We start from the raw sequence: 17,903 nt of genomic DNA on the forward strand, positions 1-17,903 counted from the left end.
ACAGATAACATGCTAATTTTTGGGCCCTGCTTAACTTTTTGGAAAACGTGTAGCGTTGCTTTGCTTTTCCGATGAGTCAGTTTTGTAAATTTAACTTTTTTTCAACTAAATTATTATAAGGAGAATTGACAAATCTCAGGAAAAAAAGAAAGATATGAGAATCTCTAACGATTTATGTATTCCTGTCAGCAGTCCAAGTTTTCCAGCTCGTATATTTGTACATTCCTCAGCCCACATCACGAAACGAGCCCTGACACCATTCCGGAAACCGTTGCAATTAAATAGCGTGTCTACACTTCTGCCACAGAACGGTTTGGACGCATAGACAGCTGATAGAGTGGCGAGGTAGAGAAGAAATATTTACATACATCTCTGTCTCAGTAACAGTCTCATCACGTCAACTTCCGCACTGCCTAGGCGGGCGGGTGGAATTTTTGCGGCAAGTTGATGTTGATAAAGCTCCAACAACCTTTCAACCTTAGATATGCCTCTTCCCATAATGTATGCGTACAGACAGTACGTATGAGTGCAACAATCTCAGGCTCAGTCATAACATTATTGGACGGGAATCTGACTCTCATTCTTTCGAGGCGTGATTCTTGTGATCCTCTCCGTATAGTCAGAACCTATGTTCTTGGAACTAACTGCCTTCCATGGCATACATTGTTGAAGATGTTCGAACAGAGTAATAAATCAAATGAAAGTATTCTAGTGACGATAATATGTGTCATCGAAAATCCAATCTTCTAAACAATGCAATGCAATCACAACTAGAAAATAGGAATACATAGTGAACTATCGGCGAACACTCTGTTGTTTTTGTTTTACTATTCAGTTTACCTTTTAAGGTAAAGAACGTCCAAATGCCAATAGTTAGAAAAGGTGTTTTTTGCACATACTAGGTTGTTCAAGACGGTATAACGTCCGATTGGGAATCACAAAACAAAGTTGCTTAAATGAATTTTATTATTTGAAACGCCATATTTTCAAGGTATGTATTTTCATTGTTGTTTTCCAATATTGAAAATACAGACAAAGCCTGTTACACATTCGCGATCAAATTTTCTTTTTAACAATCATAACAGATATCTTACTAATAAGAATATTTTCTCTTCTTCAACAGGTAACCGATGTTGATAGACTTACAATGAATGGTTGACTATAACGATTGAGACTGTGAAACTTGAGCTCATGGATTATGTAACGCAGTCAAAAGTAAGTTCTATGCTTTGAAAATATTTTTAATGGATGCAAACAAGAAGGATTTCTAATGTGTCTAATTTGTGAGCGCCCAGTTTTCGTTTTCTTATTTTCTATCATTTTCATCGCGTGTTGATATGCTGAGGCAGAGCCAAAGATGATATCTGTACCAACACGTGAAAAGGATCTTTCTCCAAAAGTTAACAAAAACCATTTTCAGCACCTCATGATAGGCCAACATTTGCACTACTTAACGGCAAAACCCTTTTGAGAAAATAATTTTCGGTTACATTAAAAATTCAATTTGAGTGAAGGATCTATCAACATTTTAAAACCAGAATTGACATCACATTGATATACACCCTTTACCCCGGAAAAATTTTTTGCTACTACTCCGCAAACAAGTTAAAGATAATCAATTTGCCTCTTTATTGATTAAAAATAATCAATTTGCCTCTTTATTGATTAAAAATAATCAATTTGCCTCTTTATTCAACATAAAAACATCGTTGCAAATGAATGCGAGCTTATAACTAAAGCTAAAAATGAGAAAATAGCAAAGGGTGTATAAACAGGTTAGACAAAATATATCGTGAGCTAGGTTCTATCTAAAAGAGCGCGTTGTTTTTTCAAAATTGATATTTCTCTGTTCTAACATATAGGGGATGCTTCTAAAAATCGTTTGTTTTTCATAAAATGCAAAAATTCCAAGTGATTTTTAATTAGCGATTATAAATAGGTTGTACTTTTCAAACGCGTTTTTCTCGATACGCCATAAAACAAAAAAAAATCCGTTGGATATTGAGATTCGAACTCACAACAATTTTCTACCTTCATCTATCAGACAGCTTAACCAATGTACCACCTGAACCAGATGGAGAGCGAGCGTTTATTGTCATAGTCTTTCTGCCACCACTCATCACAAAAAGTGCAAAATGATGGCTTTTTGGCGTTTGGCCGAGGGTTTGTCTTATTATAGGAATGAAAGTTGGAAACGAAAACTGTTTTTTGCTTTCCTCACAGGACTGCAATGATATAGAATCCGTGTGGAGCACATCTCTAAGATTTAAGCTTTTTTTTGTCATATTTGGGCTTTTTTTTCTCAGATTTAAGCTTTTTTTCTCAGATTTGAGCTTTCATCTCAAATGCTCTCCAGGAGAAAAAGCTTAAATCTGAGGGAATAAAGCTTAAAAACGACATTCACTAACACTTAGCAAACCACGAGCCACGAGCTGATTGATGTGCTACCAGAAGTTAGCTCGAGAAAGATAAAATTTCTTCATGCTAGTAGGGTGTAGAAAACGTTGACGAACGTTAAAATAACCCAAGCAACCAAAAGTCCCATAAAACAGGTACAGCTTACTCAGCCCTATCATTGATATTGAGTACGTTCTATGCAGCTTAAATTTAAGTTCTTATTGATACTTTCAAGTTCCAAAACAAGTCTTAATGATCTTCTATTCAGCTTCCAGCGGCCTTTTAATTTAGCTTCCAAAAAATCCTAAAATGAGCAAAATATTATTTGAAAGACCCAAATACTAGTATTTCACTAGCTATTTGTTGGCATCCTCAGTGGGTAAGTCGATAACCCACTGAGGATGCTAGCAAGTAGCTAGTGAAATACTAGTATTTGGGTCTTTCAAATACTGTAGCTGAATTCAAAGGAATCTTCTACTACTTTGAAATCATAGTTTCATTCAGCTAAGAGGTTGAGCAAAATATTCTTTCTCTATCTCAATTACACTCTTGGCATCGGTTCATATCACCTCCCTTGATTATTTACTATGTTCAGTACATGGTGCCGCCATGATGCCACGCGCCGGATTCCAAACTTGACAAATTGATGTGATTTTGAAAGCATCTCAATGCACTTTTTGTGACTTAGTAAATCCCGTTTGAGCCCTTTATGTGACTCAAGTCCCTAACAACGTACATATAAATCACTTTTGTAACTTTCAAGTTCAATAATGATTACATATAGTTCACTCATGGGAATTGGGCGAAATAAGTCACATACAACTTACATATAAATCACTTTTGCAACTTTCAAGTTCATTAATAGGTACATAAAGTTCACTCAAGGGAATTGAGCAGTTGATTCTCTATGTCAGACAAAGCCTTCATTCAAGTAAATATGTGACTATTGATTGCTTGGGATAGTCAAGAAATGGCATTACTAGGCTGTGACCACCAAAGATCGGAGTCGCAATGTCTATTTCTGCCGTGCCTATTTTAGGCCAAACACCGAAACTGCCACGTATGCGTCTCACATGTACCTCTCTCGAATACCTGATGAATATGGTTAATTAGTAGTAATGATATTATCGTTGTAGCTGAGGATTACAACCTACCGAATTTGCTTTGGATCTTCGACGAGGATGCAGATGGATTTTTACAAGTGAACGCCTCCACCGAGCAGGAGCTTGCTGTCATCGAATCGACGATAGCTTGCGGGTTTTCTCAGATGTGTTCGCTTGCAAACGCCGATGGTAGACCTTTCTGTTTGTGAATAAACCTGATTTAGCTGATCTTTTACACCTTCCAAACGTAATTTTAAATACCGACCGACATCATCATTCTACTGTTTTACTACCCGACTATTTTTCTGACAAGCTTGCGGATCCCGTTAGCCCGAATACACTTAATCTGGATTTTATGCACTGTGATACCGACTGTATTATGGAAATGTTACTGGATACAAACAGGCAAACACTTTTTGAAAATCTGAACATCGATGTTGCTGTTTCAACCTTCTATGATCATCTCTGGGACGTCTTACGCATTCACACGCCGCCGCAACTTAATTCTCAAAGCCCTTCGAGACCGCACGGACCAAAACAAGTTATTCTGGGACCACCAAGCCCATTAAACCATGCTAACATGCGAAAATGGCCCAGTAACAACATGGCGATGCTGCGCGTATTAAGGCCGTATATAAGGCCCGCCAAAAATCATCGGTTTTCCTCGGACACGAAGAGGTTTTTTCCGGAGGATCGAGCCACCGTCGATCCTTGACTCGATCTCTTTTCCCAGTCAACAACCATCGGAGACGGTAACACTATCAGAAGCCTGAGCGGCCAAGTCAGAGGCCAGAATGGCCAGAGTCAGAGGTCCAAAAGGGAGCATAAGTAGTTTGTCTCGGAATATTTGTAAAATAGTTCTAAGTCGTAATACAGTTCAATAAATCGTTGTAATGTTTTTAAGAATGTTAATTTTTCCGACAAGTCAGTCAAATTTTTTAGAAACGAACGATATTTATTTCAATTCCGTCGTTTCGGTGTCGTTTAACACCATCCTCAGGGATTAAAATGGCCGTTGTTTCTGTGCTTTATGTGAAAGCGTACTATCCGGATTTTGCGTTTAGGTTTAGTTTCAAAATAATTTAAATTTGAGTTCTCACTATTTTAACAATCACCTTTCAGGCGGTACTTGTACTAAGAAGATTCGATACAAGTACCGCCTGAAAGTTGATTGTCATAAAGCACGTAAACAACGACCATTTTAATCCCTGAGGATGGTGTTAAACGACACCGAAACGTCGGAATAGAAATAAATATCGTTCGTTTCCAAAACAAGTGATTGATTTTCCGGAAAATTAACATTAAAATATACAGTCGACATCTCAAAAATAACATGTTTAAAAAATAAGAAAGAATGAGTGCGGTTTTTATTTCATCAAAGAAAGGTCTGATGCTATCGATCCATGCCATCAGGGGCGATCCTGAACACAAGTCAACGCTCTCAAGGCTAGAGATTGAATGTTTGACTCTTCGCAACGCTGTTTTTAACCAATGCATTTCTAATATCAAACGCAACGTGAAACAAGATCCTTCGGCATTCTGGAAATACATCAATAGCCGCCGCCTTAGTAACTGTATCCCATCATCTCTGTGACGCTTCAAGGACGCACATCGGAAAGCATCAAAGAGTCAGCTGACATGTTTGCCGATTTTTTAAGCAGTGTGTATAGCTCAGTCACTCGTGATTGTAACAATGTTTACTTTGATACACTACCTAGCTATGACATCAGTCTTTCACTGAACAAGAAATTCTAAAAGTGCTAAATTCTCTTGATCCCTCGAAAGGATCTGGGCCTGAAGGGATTCCAGAATCGCTTGTTCTAATAATAGCTGCTTCGCTTGTCACACCGCTGTGCATGATTTTCAATCGATCGATCTAGGAAGGTACTTTTCCTACTCCGTGGAAAATCGCATCAATCTCACCGAGCCATAAGTCAGGAAATGCTCATCGTGTGGAAAAGGCTAGAAGTCCTGATATACGAGAGAATCTCTTTAGCAGCCACTCCAATACTCACCGATGTCCAGCACGGGCTCATCAAGAAACGATCAACCTTGACAAATCTAATGACCTATGCCAGCGATTTGCATTCTACAACATATAAAAAACTGCAAGTGGATTCGATATACGTAGATTTTGCCAAGGCTTTCGTTATAGTACCTCGCACAATCGTAAGAGAAAAACTAGGTCGATATGGATTTCCTGAGTGGGCAACTAAATGGCTGCATTCGCATCTGCTGAATCGTCAAAGCTTTATAAACATTCGTGGGGCTCACTCCTCCGTGTTCGACATGCCGCCTGGTGTTCCCCAGGGTAGTCATCTAGGACCGCTTATCTTCTTGATTTTTATTAACTACCTGGCAACATTCCTTGAGTCGCCGAAACTGCTGTTCGCAGATGATCTCAAAATCTACCGGGCCATTGACTCGATATTGGATTGTATTGCGCTTCAGGAAGACGTTGACCGATTATCAGTATGGTGTGGATTAAACGGTATGGAAGTTAACGCCGAAAAATGTAATTGTACATATAAGCTTTTTTAGAACCAGAGCCAACCGTTGTCTACGACTACGGTTTGAGAGGCACCGCTCTCAAAAGAGTAACCTTTATTAAAGGCCTCGGAATAACGTTTGACCAAAAATTCTCATTTGTTTACACACCGCGACCACTGCAGCCAAGGCCAGTCTGGGCACTCTACCACCCTGTCTACAGCGCAAGACTCTAAAGGATTCAGAAAAAATTTCTCCGCTACGCACTGCGTTGATTGTCATGGCAAGATCCCGTACGGTTACCACCCTATTCTGAGAGGTGTGCCAATGACTTCTTTGAGTCAAAGAAGAACTATTCTACAGCGTACCTTCGTCTACGATATCTTGACAAAGGCCGTTGACTACCCGCAATTGCCCCAAAGATTGAACTTATACGTTTCAGCACGCCGACTGCGTAATCAAACCATGTTTAGGCTGCCAAGAAGCAGGACAGTCTTCGGACAGAATCACCCCCTCCTTCGTTGTGTTGTGAAGTTTTCAATGCTGTTTCGCACTTGTTCGACTATCATGTTACTAAATTTTAGTTTAAATGTGCAATCCGTGACGTCACCTAATTTAATTGCTATGTAATTTAATTATAAGCTAATCTTAAAAAATCAGTCTGTATGACAATAGTCAAAGACTTCATAAATAAATAAAAAATTAATCCCATCCGCCTAGCAAAAAACGCATAGCGCTCGGTTGATTCATACAATTTCGTTTAATATGACAGGAAAATCTATGGATGCAGCTTGTGAGTAGCTGTGTGTACTCGAAAGCATATCATGGCGGTTGCAATTGATCACTGACACTGAACCGATAAGAGTCAATGGTTTCAATTTAGATTCTGACTGACTGTATAGGTTCTAATCTTGAAGTGGTTGAAGTGCTAAAAACCCATTAGCCTTTTCGTAATGTTGGACCAGAACCTTGTTCAGAACCATAAAGTTGGTTACATTTCAGCGACAACAAAGCTTGTATATTTGTAAGTTGAACCGAACTGTCGACCTACAAGCTGGAAACTAATTTTCGTCTGTTCGTCAAGTATTTATTCCGCGACCATTTTCGACCCAAACAACCCTCAACGAAATAACAGTTAGGCTGCCGGCGTTTTTTTTTATATTAGGAAAGCAGCAGAGATTAAGGGAATTTCATGCCTTACAATTTGCACCAGCGAAGCGTTAGCCGTTCTTTTCGTTTGTTGATAGAACAATTCGTCACTGCCGGCTGTCAACAGCGAATGCAAGCGACGACCCAAACGTAATCAGCTGGGCCATCGTGACTCATCCCGTTTACTGCTTGTACCCGGATGGTTTTATATTTTTCTGATAATACGTTTGATTATGGCTTTCTACATGTGAGTTAACTTTGACGATGTTATTGGAGCAGTTAAAGTGACAACCAGGGAATGATTGATACCAATGAAGCTAGAGCCCTAGTATCAATGAATTAGCACATGACAATCAAAGCTGCGACTCACGTAGTAAGGAAGAGAAGATTTTTTAAACTCTAAAAACAGGTTTTTTTGCTATTCTTAAACATTTGGATACAACTGGAGTAAACTTGCTCCTCAAACCGAATGCTTCTAGCGCTTGCTCGTCGTATCGAGAGATGGTGAGAAACACAAATCCATATAGGACCAAAAGCTTAACAATATTACGAATCTACAAAGTCAATAAACGTTTTAGCGTTGAAAACAGTACGTGGAAAAATCTTAGGAAAAAGATTCACAGAATTCGTAGTTACAAAGTACCACTATTGTCTTTTTTTGGTGCTACTACGACGTATTTTACTGGTGATTTCACTATTGCAAAGTTCAGGCTGCAATAATGTCGCTTGCGTACAACTCTTTATCTAAAGATGGAATAGATCTCTTAATTCAAGTTATTTTTTTGACGTACCAAGTTTTTGAAAACAGTGATTATAATTTTTGTTTGTCGATTCGGGGGTGTAGATAAGGTTAACGTTTGCATAAACCCATGGATTAAACTAAATCAACAAGTACATATACTACCACCGACAAATTCGCAGGATCTTTTTTAACACTGACCTATGACTATAATTTTCTAAAAAAAAATCAAATTAAATTTCTTCTTCTAAGTTTCAGAATTTGGAAATTATAAAAAAAAGCTATGAAACTAAAATATGCCGCAGAACTCCTAATTTACCTATAAATATCGGCGTATACAAAAAAAAATATATTCACATATGTATGCATGGTCACAGTCATCGTTTGAGTTCACGTTATGCAGTTGGGGAACAATTAAAAGATGTCAGCTGGGAGGCGGTTGCTATAAAAATCTGTCCTCGGCTCTCGATTCAGAGATAACCGCACGGGTTATTTCATCTGCTTTAATAACTGACACAGCACCACCATTGTTGTCAGTCTATTCTTCTCGAAACTTAGTATAAATATATTATTAGAGAACAACCCGGCAGCGACACAAACTACTAGCAGAGATCGGAACAAATTTGAATTACACATGATTTTTTCAATCGGATGGCTTGTTCCAAAACGGAGCGAATTCTTCACGCATAACGTCACCGTTCTCTAGTAGCTGCCGAAAATTTAAATGAAAGAATTCAATTGATCAAAGATGACAAACATTGACCTCTCCCCATATTGGACCAAGCCCGAACGAACGGTCGTTATCGCACATTTACGATTCGGCTGGGACTACTCTGTGGTGACTTGCCTGAATCTGGGTAATTGTCGGAGTCGATTGTTTTTTTTGTCGATGCTCTATTAGATTAAACGAGCTTCGGGTGAGTGCATCTGATTCATTCAAATGAGTGACGAAAAGGGCATAACATAGATCAAACAATTCAATATCACCCAAAGAAGGCGCTTTCAAAATGAAATGCTAAGTTTTGATTTTGCTCTTCGATTTCGAATGTTTTTGAATGATACCGAAAAACGGAGTGAACATGGACAAAATAAGAGAAATTTTTGTGATTTGAACATCACAAAACTGTAATCACAGATGAACAGTTGTACAAATGAGCCTTGAAACGTGTGTAAAGTTCCAACGACGATTTATGCTTTTTGGTTGAGCCACCAGATGTCTCCAAGGACACCGGTGAGAACTGTCAAATAGAAAATTCAGTGTAAACAAAAACATATACAAACATCTAGTCAGTTTTGAACGGGTCGTATAAGGTTATTGAAAAAATATTTTTTTAATGAGATACTTGACAAGTTTATTTAAAATTACTAATGAAACTCATTTATGATTCAGCAAATTATAAATATTAGTCTGAAACTTGTTCGCTACACAGCAAAAATTATTTCCTGTAAAATTACGCAAATGTCCTGTAATAAAAAGGAGCAGGACATTTACCGTAATTTTACAGGTCGAAAAACAAATTACGTGACACTTAATTTTCAGTGTACAACTTTTTTACAGGACATTTGCTGTAATAATAAATGAATCTTCGTTAACTTTCAAGGAAAACAATTGAAAATTACAGGTTTTGTTAGTTACAGGTTGATTTATTTTGAAGGTTGCAGTTTCAGTGTCACGTAATAGTCAAAATTTGTTCCGTGTATTTCTTTCGAACTTGCTTGAAGTACTAAAGAAATACAGAAGTCACACATAAAAATGTTTAGAATTGGTATACTTTACGTGGGACTGTTTGTCAGCAATGTTTCTATTGGATTGGACATAGCTAGGTTAGGATTTTCTGACTACGATGACCGTTCAAAAAGTGTAAAAACTTATTCAAGGCTGTTTGTTATTTCGTCAGTCTCTGTAGTGAATAAAAATTATTATGATGCAAGTATACAGGTTTTTTTTTCATTAATGAGTTTATATACGATTGCGGCCTCGAAAAATTGTTACTTTTAAATGAGCTATCTAGATACAGTGCCATCTATTGCGCCGTTTAAGAGCTACAAATTAGGCAATAGATGGCACTGTTTTTCGTAAATTTTTAACGGCTTCTTCAAAAGAGGGCACTAGAAATTTTACACAAGTTTAAAATTTTTTTATTTGAGCTTGTACAATGTACATCTATTTGTTCATGTAAGGCTTGTGATATAGCTCAGTTGGCAAGCCAGTTACTTCCTGAGCCGACGTCCGTGAGTTCGAGCCCAAGATTAAACATCAAATACAGTTGTACCAAATAAGTTTTTCAATAACTGTCCGACGTGTTACCCGATTCACAGGATATTTTTCTCGAGCTCTGGAAATATATTATTATTATGAAACTTATAAATTACTCTTTTTCTACACCTACCAGCTCATACACAACTCTGTTACGTTTCAATAATAAAAACAATCTTTCACACCATAGCTGACATTCGCTGCCCATACATTCATTTAAGGGAACAGTCAAGTGAAATTGACAATTAAGTGACGAGTCAAGTGAATTTCAAATGAGCATGTGATGAAATTGAAGTGAGCAGCGAAAAAAGTTTTATTCAGAGAAATTTCATGTGCCAGTCACTTAAAACTCAAGTGATGAGTTGTCACTTGAAACTGAAGTGAGGGGTAAGTGAAACATACACGAGCTACTTGAAATGAAGAAATGCACTGAACTTTCACTTTTAAGTGAAACTTCAAGTGTATTTTAAGTGTGATTTAGGGTTCAGTGTAGCGTTCAATTGTTTTATTTCAAAATCTGGTTGAATTTATTTCGAATTCGAAAATCTATTTATGTGATATCGTTTCCAAAGTCCATTTCTTAAAGATATTTGAACTCTCAGTTCTGGAATCTTTTTGAGATGCAATTCGTTTTTTTTGAATCTTAGAGCTTAGCCTTCTTGCTGCTTCGAAACTTGTTCATTGGGCTGGTCCAAAAATAGCGGTATGTTCCGGAATCATACAATCATATAACCTCTGCGGCTGAACTCGTTCCTTGGCCAGAAGGGCTCATGCCAAATTCCAGCTCAACTTTTTTAATAGTTTCTCCAAAATATTTGTGTGTAAGTTGATATTACCCCTCGGCGAAGAGCAGAAAAAAGGGTACTGTTACAAGCTCTTATAAGAATAATAATAATGGTGGTACAAACGAAAATTACAAACTCAAACGGTGCGTGGGAGCATTCTTTATGTGTTTTTGTCGATATGATATAATAGGTATTTTTATGGAAAACAGCTCGCAATTGCTTAAAGAACCTAGCTGGAGTAAGATTTCGTCTCAATGGGTTATACACCTTTTGAATATTCCCCTTTGAAAGTTTTGCATCTAGACGATGTAAAGGGTTAATAACTGTTATGTACGGTACGAATGCTATAAAATATTCAACGAGAGAGAATACCAAAAGAGATTGGTCTCGAAGCATGTGAACAATAATAAAGGTTGGTCGGGCTCATTCTAGTCTGGACCAGTATTCGAACAACTAGTGTTTTTTATTTAACAGCTAAAGTATATCCCAACTTAGTTTGATACTCTTATATAATTTGTTTTAAAACATTTGGCGGCTGAACATAAAAGTGGCGACGAGGATGGGATAAAAAAAAACGTACAGTTTTTAGCACGGAATCCAAAGAAAAAAAAACTAATTCCATAGCGACATCGGAAGCGTGCATGTGGTTTGTCGTGTGTGGAATAGACTGTTGCCTATAACTGCTAATTGGAAAATTTATATATGTGGATCATTTCAACTAGCTATTAGCAAAGTTGGTTGAGGAGGTCTTAAAAAGTTGAACGTTAAAAAAAAAACTTTAAAAGGTTTATCAAATAAAATAAATAAAAGTTGTGTGGCAAAATTACAATTTGGGTCAGCAACCATACATGCGGTGTAATTCTTGGATGCTACGCCATTTTGTGCTGAAGTGATAAAACCGCGATTGGATAAGGGTATTGTACATTACTCTATTGTTTCATCAGACGTTAGAAGCCTGTAAAGGAGGTGAGCACCACAAAAAAACCGTGAGCTATAGAAACTATTTAGTGATCTGCACCAATTTTGAGTCGTGAGCCATTGCAAAGTGCATCGCAGCGCAAGAGACCTATAGAGCGTGGTGAGACGGAATATCAGCATCATCAGGGAAGGCGCTTGGTGATAGATTGTAAGAAAAAAAAAGCCAAGTCACGTAAGTCTATTGTATACTCTATTGGTTGATTTTGTATTTTTAGAGCAACTTGATCAACTACATCATCTTTAGTCATGTCATCATTAATTGGTACAGTAGATCATTACGTGAAGGGGTCAAAATTTGCTCATTACTTGGAGCGAATTGAGATGCTCTACCAACTTAACAATGTAGCTGAGAATTTAAAAAAAAGTTTATTTGTTACCTTAAGTGGTCCTATAATTTTTGAAGAAATTAAATTACTTTTTCTGGGAATGAAAGTTGAAGCAATCGATTATGATATCATGATTCAAAAACTTAAGGAACGGTTGGATAAAGATGAACCTAATATGGCGAGTTGTCATGCTTTTGATAGAAGAAAACAGGGGAAAGATGAGCCTGCCGAAAACTTTATTCTAGCTGTAAAGTTGATGGCTGAGGAATGTGGTTTTGGGGCATACAAGGACACAGCAATTCGAAACAGAATTGTATTCGGATTGAGAGATGAGGAGCTGCAATTTAAGCTGTGGAGTAGAGATGACTACACGTTGGAAGATGTTGAACGCATTGTGGTGAGAAGTGAGCTTGCCAAATTGAGAGTCGAATCCATGAGGGAAGGTGGTGATGTAATGAGGAGCATAAATTCGGTAAAATATCGCTTGGGAGATACGCATGAAGGGAGGTTCGTTCGTGATGATTATCAACATTCCAATTCGAGAAATCGTTTTCCCAATCGTAACCTAAGGCACAGTTGGGATCGCAATCGTGTTGAGTTCAACAATTCAAGGAGAGGTCGGTATAGTGATAATTTTCGCTCGAGATTTGACAACAGGGAAAGAAGTTATCAAAACCGTTTTTACAACAATGAGGGAGAAATGTATCCTTATCGTCGAGGTTCACGCATGGAAAATTCACATGCAAACGTGGTGTGTAACTTTTGCAGAATGAAGGGTCATGTGAAACGCAATTGTGCTGATTATGCTAGGCGTCGGCAAGTGAATTTTGTTGAACAATCAGATGAGAGTTACGATTTTAAAAGGCTTCGAATAAGGGATAGTGAAGAGGAAGATGACGACGATGACGAATATCCGTGTATGATGATTTCGACAAGAAATAAAAGCGGCCCATGTCAGATTAAAGCTTTAATTGAAAATAGGGCGGTTCACATGGAAATTGATTGCGGAGCGGCGGTTTCGGTGATAAACTATGAATGCTATCGGAGATATTTTGAGGATGTTCCTTTGATCAAATGCAATAGCCGTCTTACGGTTGTAAGTGGACAGCGTTTGAATATTTGCGGAGAAATATGGGTATCAGCTAATGTTAATAACATAAAATCGAAAGCCAGGCTAATAGTTTTAGCTGGATCACATAAGTTTTTGCCTTTATTGGGCAGAAACTGGCTCGATATCTTTTTCCCAAATTGGCGACAGACATTTTCAAAATCTAATATTGCGGTAAATGCGGTTGAAGAGGGTTTAGATTCTACAAATAAATTAGGTAACTTTGAAAAAAATTTAAAAAGTAAATATCCAAAAATTTTTGACGGGGATTTTTCAAAACCAATCTTAGGACATGAAGCAGATTTGGTACTCAAGGACAATCAACCAATTTACAAGAAGGCATACGAAGTTCCCTATAAATTGAAGGAAAAGGTGGTCAGTCATTTGGATTTTTTGGAACAACAAAACATTATTACACCTATTGCAACTAGCGAATGGGCATCGTCGATAATTATAGTAGACGATATTCGTATGGTTATCGACTGTAAGGTATCTATAAATAAATTTGTAATACCTAACACATATCCTCTCCCTTTAGCTCAGGACATTTTTGCGTCTTTGACTGGGTGCAAATGGTTTTGTTGTCTGGATTTGGCGGGGGCGTATACGCAACTGCAACTTTCGAAGCGTTCAAGAAAATTTATGGTAATAAACACATTGAAAGGGCTTTACACTTATAACAGGTTGCCGCAAGGTTGTACATCTAGTGCATCATTATTTCAGGGAATTATGGATAAAATATTATTGGGTTTGAAGAACATTTGCTGTTACATTGACGATGTTTTAATAGCAGGTAAAACAAGAAAAGAATGTGAGAATAATCTATATTTAGTTTTGGAAAAGTTAGAAAAAGCCAATATAAAAGTAAATTTTAGCAAATGTAAGTTTTTCGAACAATCTCTCAATTATTTTGATAATGGAAAATGGTCTCCTTCCTTCTCAAGAAAAATTATCAACTATAAGAGAAGCAAAAGTACCTCAAAATGTTACAGAATTGTAAGCTTTCCTAGGTTTAATAAATTATTATGGCAAATTTGTTTCTCATTTGTCAAGTAAATTGTGGAGTCTATATGCTTTGTTGAAGAAAAATGTTAGATTTATTTGGGATGATAATTGTCAACGAGCTTTTGAAGATAGTAAAAAGTCGTTGTTAAATGCTAATATTTTAGAATTTTATGACCCGGACAAGCCTTTGGTAGTTGTATCAGATGCGTGTATGGTTTAGGGGGAGTTTTGGCACATGTAATTAATGGTCAAGAGAGACCTATTTCGTTCACATCGTTTTCCTTAAATAATGCCCAAAAATCATATCCCATTTTACACTTAGAAGCTTTAGCACTTGTATGTACGGTGAAGAAATTTCATAAATACATTTTTGGTCAAAAATTCAAAATTTATACAGACCACAAACCTTTGTTGGGTATTTTTGGAAAGCAAGGGAAAACTGCAATTTGTGTAACGAGATTGCAAAGATGGCTTTCTCTTAACCTTCCCATGCCGTTCGCAAAATATCTGTAAAAAAAAATTTCCGGTCTATTTGACCTGCAGTTTGTTATCGCTCCCCTGGCCACAAATAATAACCGATTTTGATGATATTATATTCGTCGTTTAGGTAATTTTATCTAGTTTCTCAACATTCTAAAATTAAGTCAATATGTTATAGGAAATCACCGGTAGACGGTTCCGAATGAAAAAAGTCCGAAAAAAGAGCTCTTTTTGAAATGTTTATAACTTCTAAATGATTTATTGTTTTGAACTAACTTAACGATTTTCTAAATTTTTAAGAATTTACCTTTCTACAGATGTACAAATATGTGGGGGTCGAGTGGATGGTTTGGCCATAGCGGCCAGAACTTCCGGTAGAAAAAAATCTAACTTCAAAAAAGACACCCAATTTCGGCTTTGCATTGCTGTTTCGCGTTTACCAATGAACCGATTCTCAAAATTCAAATTTTAATTTTTTTTCGTCAACTCTATTATTATTTTCATATAACAAACTTTATTTCTAAAAAAAATCAGTTTTTCAGTATATCTGAATGAAACTAACAACTTTTCTGACATTTTCCAACTCTCGCTTGGGTTGATGGGTTCTCGGGGTTTTGTCATGGTGATTTCTCGGAAACTTTCAGTAAAACTGTCCAGTTTTTATATACCTAGAAAGGTTTTTTTGTGAAGTTTTTCAAAAATGTGTAACCACTTTTTTCCAATATACTGAAAGCTGTCAGATTTCAACCAGTCCAGCACCGATTTCAGACGGTTGGCGTACTAATTTAGCACCCCTTGGCGTAGTCTCAAGAGAAACGAAATCCTTTAGCTCTCCTGTCGCTCACCAAACCTACCTCCCAGCAACATACAGGAGGAATCGCCGTGCCGCATGGCTTGTAGATTGAATTTTTATCAGGCTTCCGAAAAGTACAGCTTTGCTATGACAGCTTTTTTCTTGCCAAACAAACTGTCTCGGTTTTCCTTACCACTCGGTTCGCTGCTGTACCGTCGGTAACGAATCGAAACGCTTCGGCTACATCGAACACGTGCGAGAACCCAGGCTGTATTTGAACAAAGCATGCGTTGCCGAAAATGTTGTGCTTTGAGCTGTAGCGAACCCAACCGACAGGATTGAGTTTTCTCCACAGAAAACGGAGATGGTTGTTTTCTCTAAGAAACGTAGACCTGCTCAACCTAAGCTTCAACTCCTAGGCAGACCGATCACTCAATCGAGGTGTTTTAAGTATCTTGGGGTTTGGTTTGATTCCAAGTGTACCTGGAGGGCCCATATTGAGTATTCGAAAGGAAAATGCCAACAAAGAATCAATTTTCTCCGATCAATCACTGGCACCTGGTGGCGAGCCCATCCAGAAGATCTTTTAAAATTGTATCGAACAACTATTCTCTCAGTGATGGAATATGGTAGCTTCTGTTTCCAGTCAGCTGCCAAAACTCACCTCATCAAACTCGAGCGTATCCAATATCTTTGTCTCCGCTTCGCTTTGGGCTGCCCAGCAAACATTTATGAAGGTATAACGCAGGAACAACAGAATTATTCAAACAAATATACCAGATATAAAGATTATATTAAACTTACCAAAATAGCATATAGCTACAAAAGTGAGGGCGATATATCTACAATGACACGATGCTTACGATTTGATTTTCCAACAGAAAGCAAAATAAACGAAAAAAAAAAATCCTCGACCGAGAGTTGAACTCCAGTCCTCCGGTATCTTACCACTATGTCAACTCATCAGTTGATAAGGTCCACGCTATATCTCAAAAGGTGAGATTTTCTTTTTACGAATCGGTTCACTCAAATCGTAAATGTTGAATTAGCATATTCCCAACGTTTTGGAAACATATTTACGAATTGATTAAACTGTTATCCGACTCAAATATTTTTGGGCAAAGCTTGTCGTAAATGAATGATAGAAAATCACTAAATACCAACGTGTTTACGATAGTTGTTGGAAATGTCTTAATATTCGATTTGGATTATCATTTCTATTACGATTTCATGTTAGCTGGGTGTATGCCCTCAACGCATAACATGAGTCTCGAAGTTTTGACAGGAATACTCCCACTAAAAGATCGATTCAATTTATTATCACTCCGGTTCCTCATTAGGTGTGAAGTTATGAACCCATTGGTGACTGTAAATTTTGAAAGGCTACTTGAGCAAAATTTTCAAACCAGATTTATGTCTGTATACCATGTCTTCATGTCCATGCAGGGAAATCCTTCTTCGTACTCTCCAACTCGTGTTATCATCCCAGACTACGACAACTCTTCTGTCCAATTTGATTTGTCTATGCAGCAAGAAATTCGTGGAATCTCTGATTTGCATCGTCCACTTTTGATTCCAAGAATTTTCGATGCTAAATATAGACGCGTCGATGCTGACAAAATGTACTTTACCGACGGGTCTCTAATAGAGGAATCAACCGGATTTGGTGTTTTTAACGAAATAGCTAGCGCCTTATATAGCCTCCATTCACCATGCTCTGTATACATTGCAGAGTTAGCAGCCATTTATTGGGCGTTGGATAGCGTCGCTTCACGGCCAGCAGGACACTACTATATTATAACGGACAGTCTCAGCTCTGTTGAAGCAATCCGTTCAATAAGACCGGGAAAGTACTCACCGTATTTCCTCGGGAAGATACGGGATATTCTGAGTGCTTTATCAAGACGTTGCATTGCCATCACCTTTGTTTGGGTCCCCTCACATAGTTCGATAATGGGCAATGAGAGGGCAGACTCTCTGGCAAAAGTGGGGGCGTTAGAAAGCGACACGTATCACCGTGAAATCGTCTTCAACGAATTTTACTTCTTGGTTCGAAGAAACTCTCTTGTCAACTGGCAGCGCAAATGGGACGAGGATGAGTTGGGTCGGTGGCTGCACTCGATTATCCCAAGGGTAAGCCCTAAATCATGGTTTAATAGATAAGATTGGACCTGAGTCGGGATTTTATTCGTATATTTTCTCGTCTCATGTCCAATCATTATTCCTTAGACGAAGTGCTCTATCGTTTTGATATTGCTGGCAGCAATTTGTGTAGTTGCGGCCAAGGTTACCATGA

The 17,903-nt window shown here is 37.7% G+C and overlaps 1 protein-coding gene across 2 annotated transcripts in view; it reads left to right on the forward strand.

Annotated features, from left to right (window-relative positions):
- The window catches only part of LOC129747936 (beta-1,4-mannosyltransferase egh), an 81,009-nt gene that overhangs the window by 40,140 nt on the left and 22,966 nt on the right, over nt 1-17,903 (forward strand). Inside the window, exon 2 of one of the 2 annotated variants that reach the window (XM_055742373.1) lies at nt 1,124-1,215. The exons of the other annotated variant lie outside the window; for it this stretch is intronic. The gene's annotated coding sequence lies outside the window, so the exon portion shown is untranslated. The remainder of the gene's footprint in view (nt 1-1,123; nt 1,216-17,903) is intronic. 2 annotated transcript variants of the gene reach the window in all.

Source organism: Uranotaenia lowii, chromosome 1 (assembly GCF_029784155.1).
Source record: "Uranotaenia lowii strain MFRU-FL chromosome 1, ASM2978415v1, whole genome shotgun sequence".
Lineage (NCBI taxonomy): Eukaryota > Metazoa > Arthropoda > Insecta > Diptera > Culicidae > Uranotaenia > Uranotaenia lowii.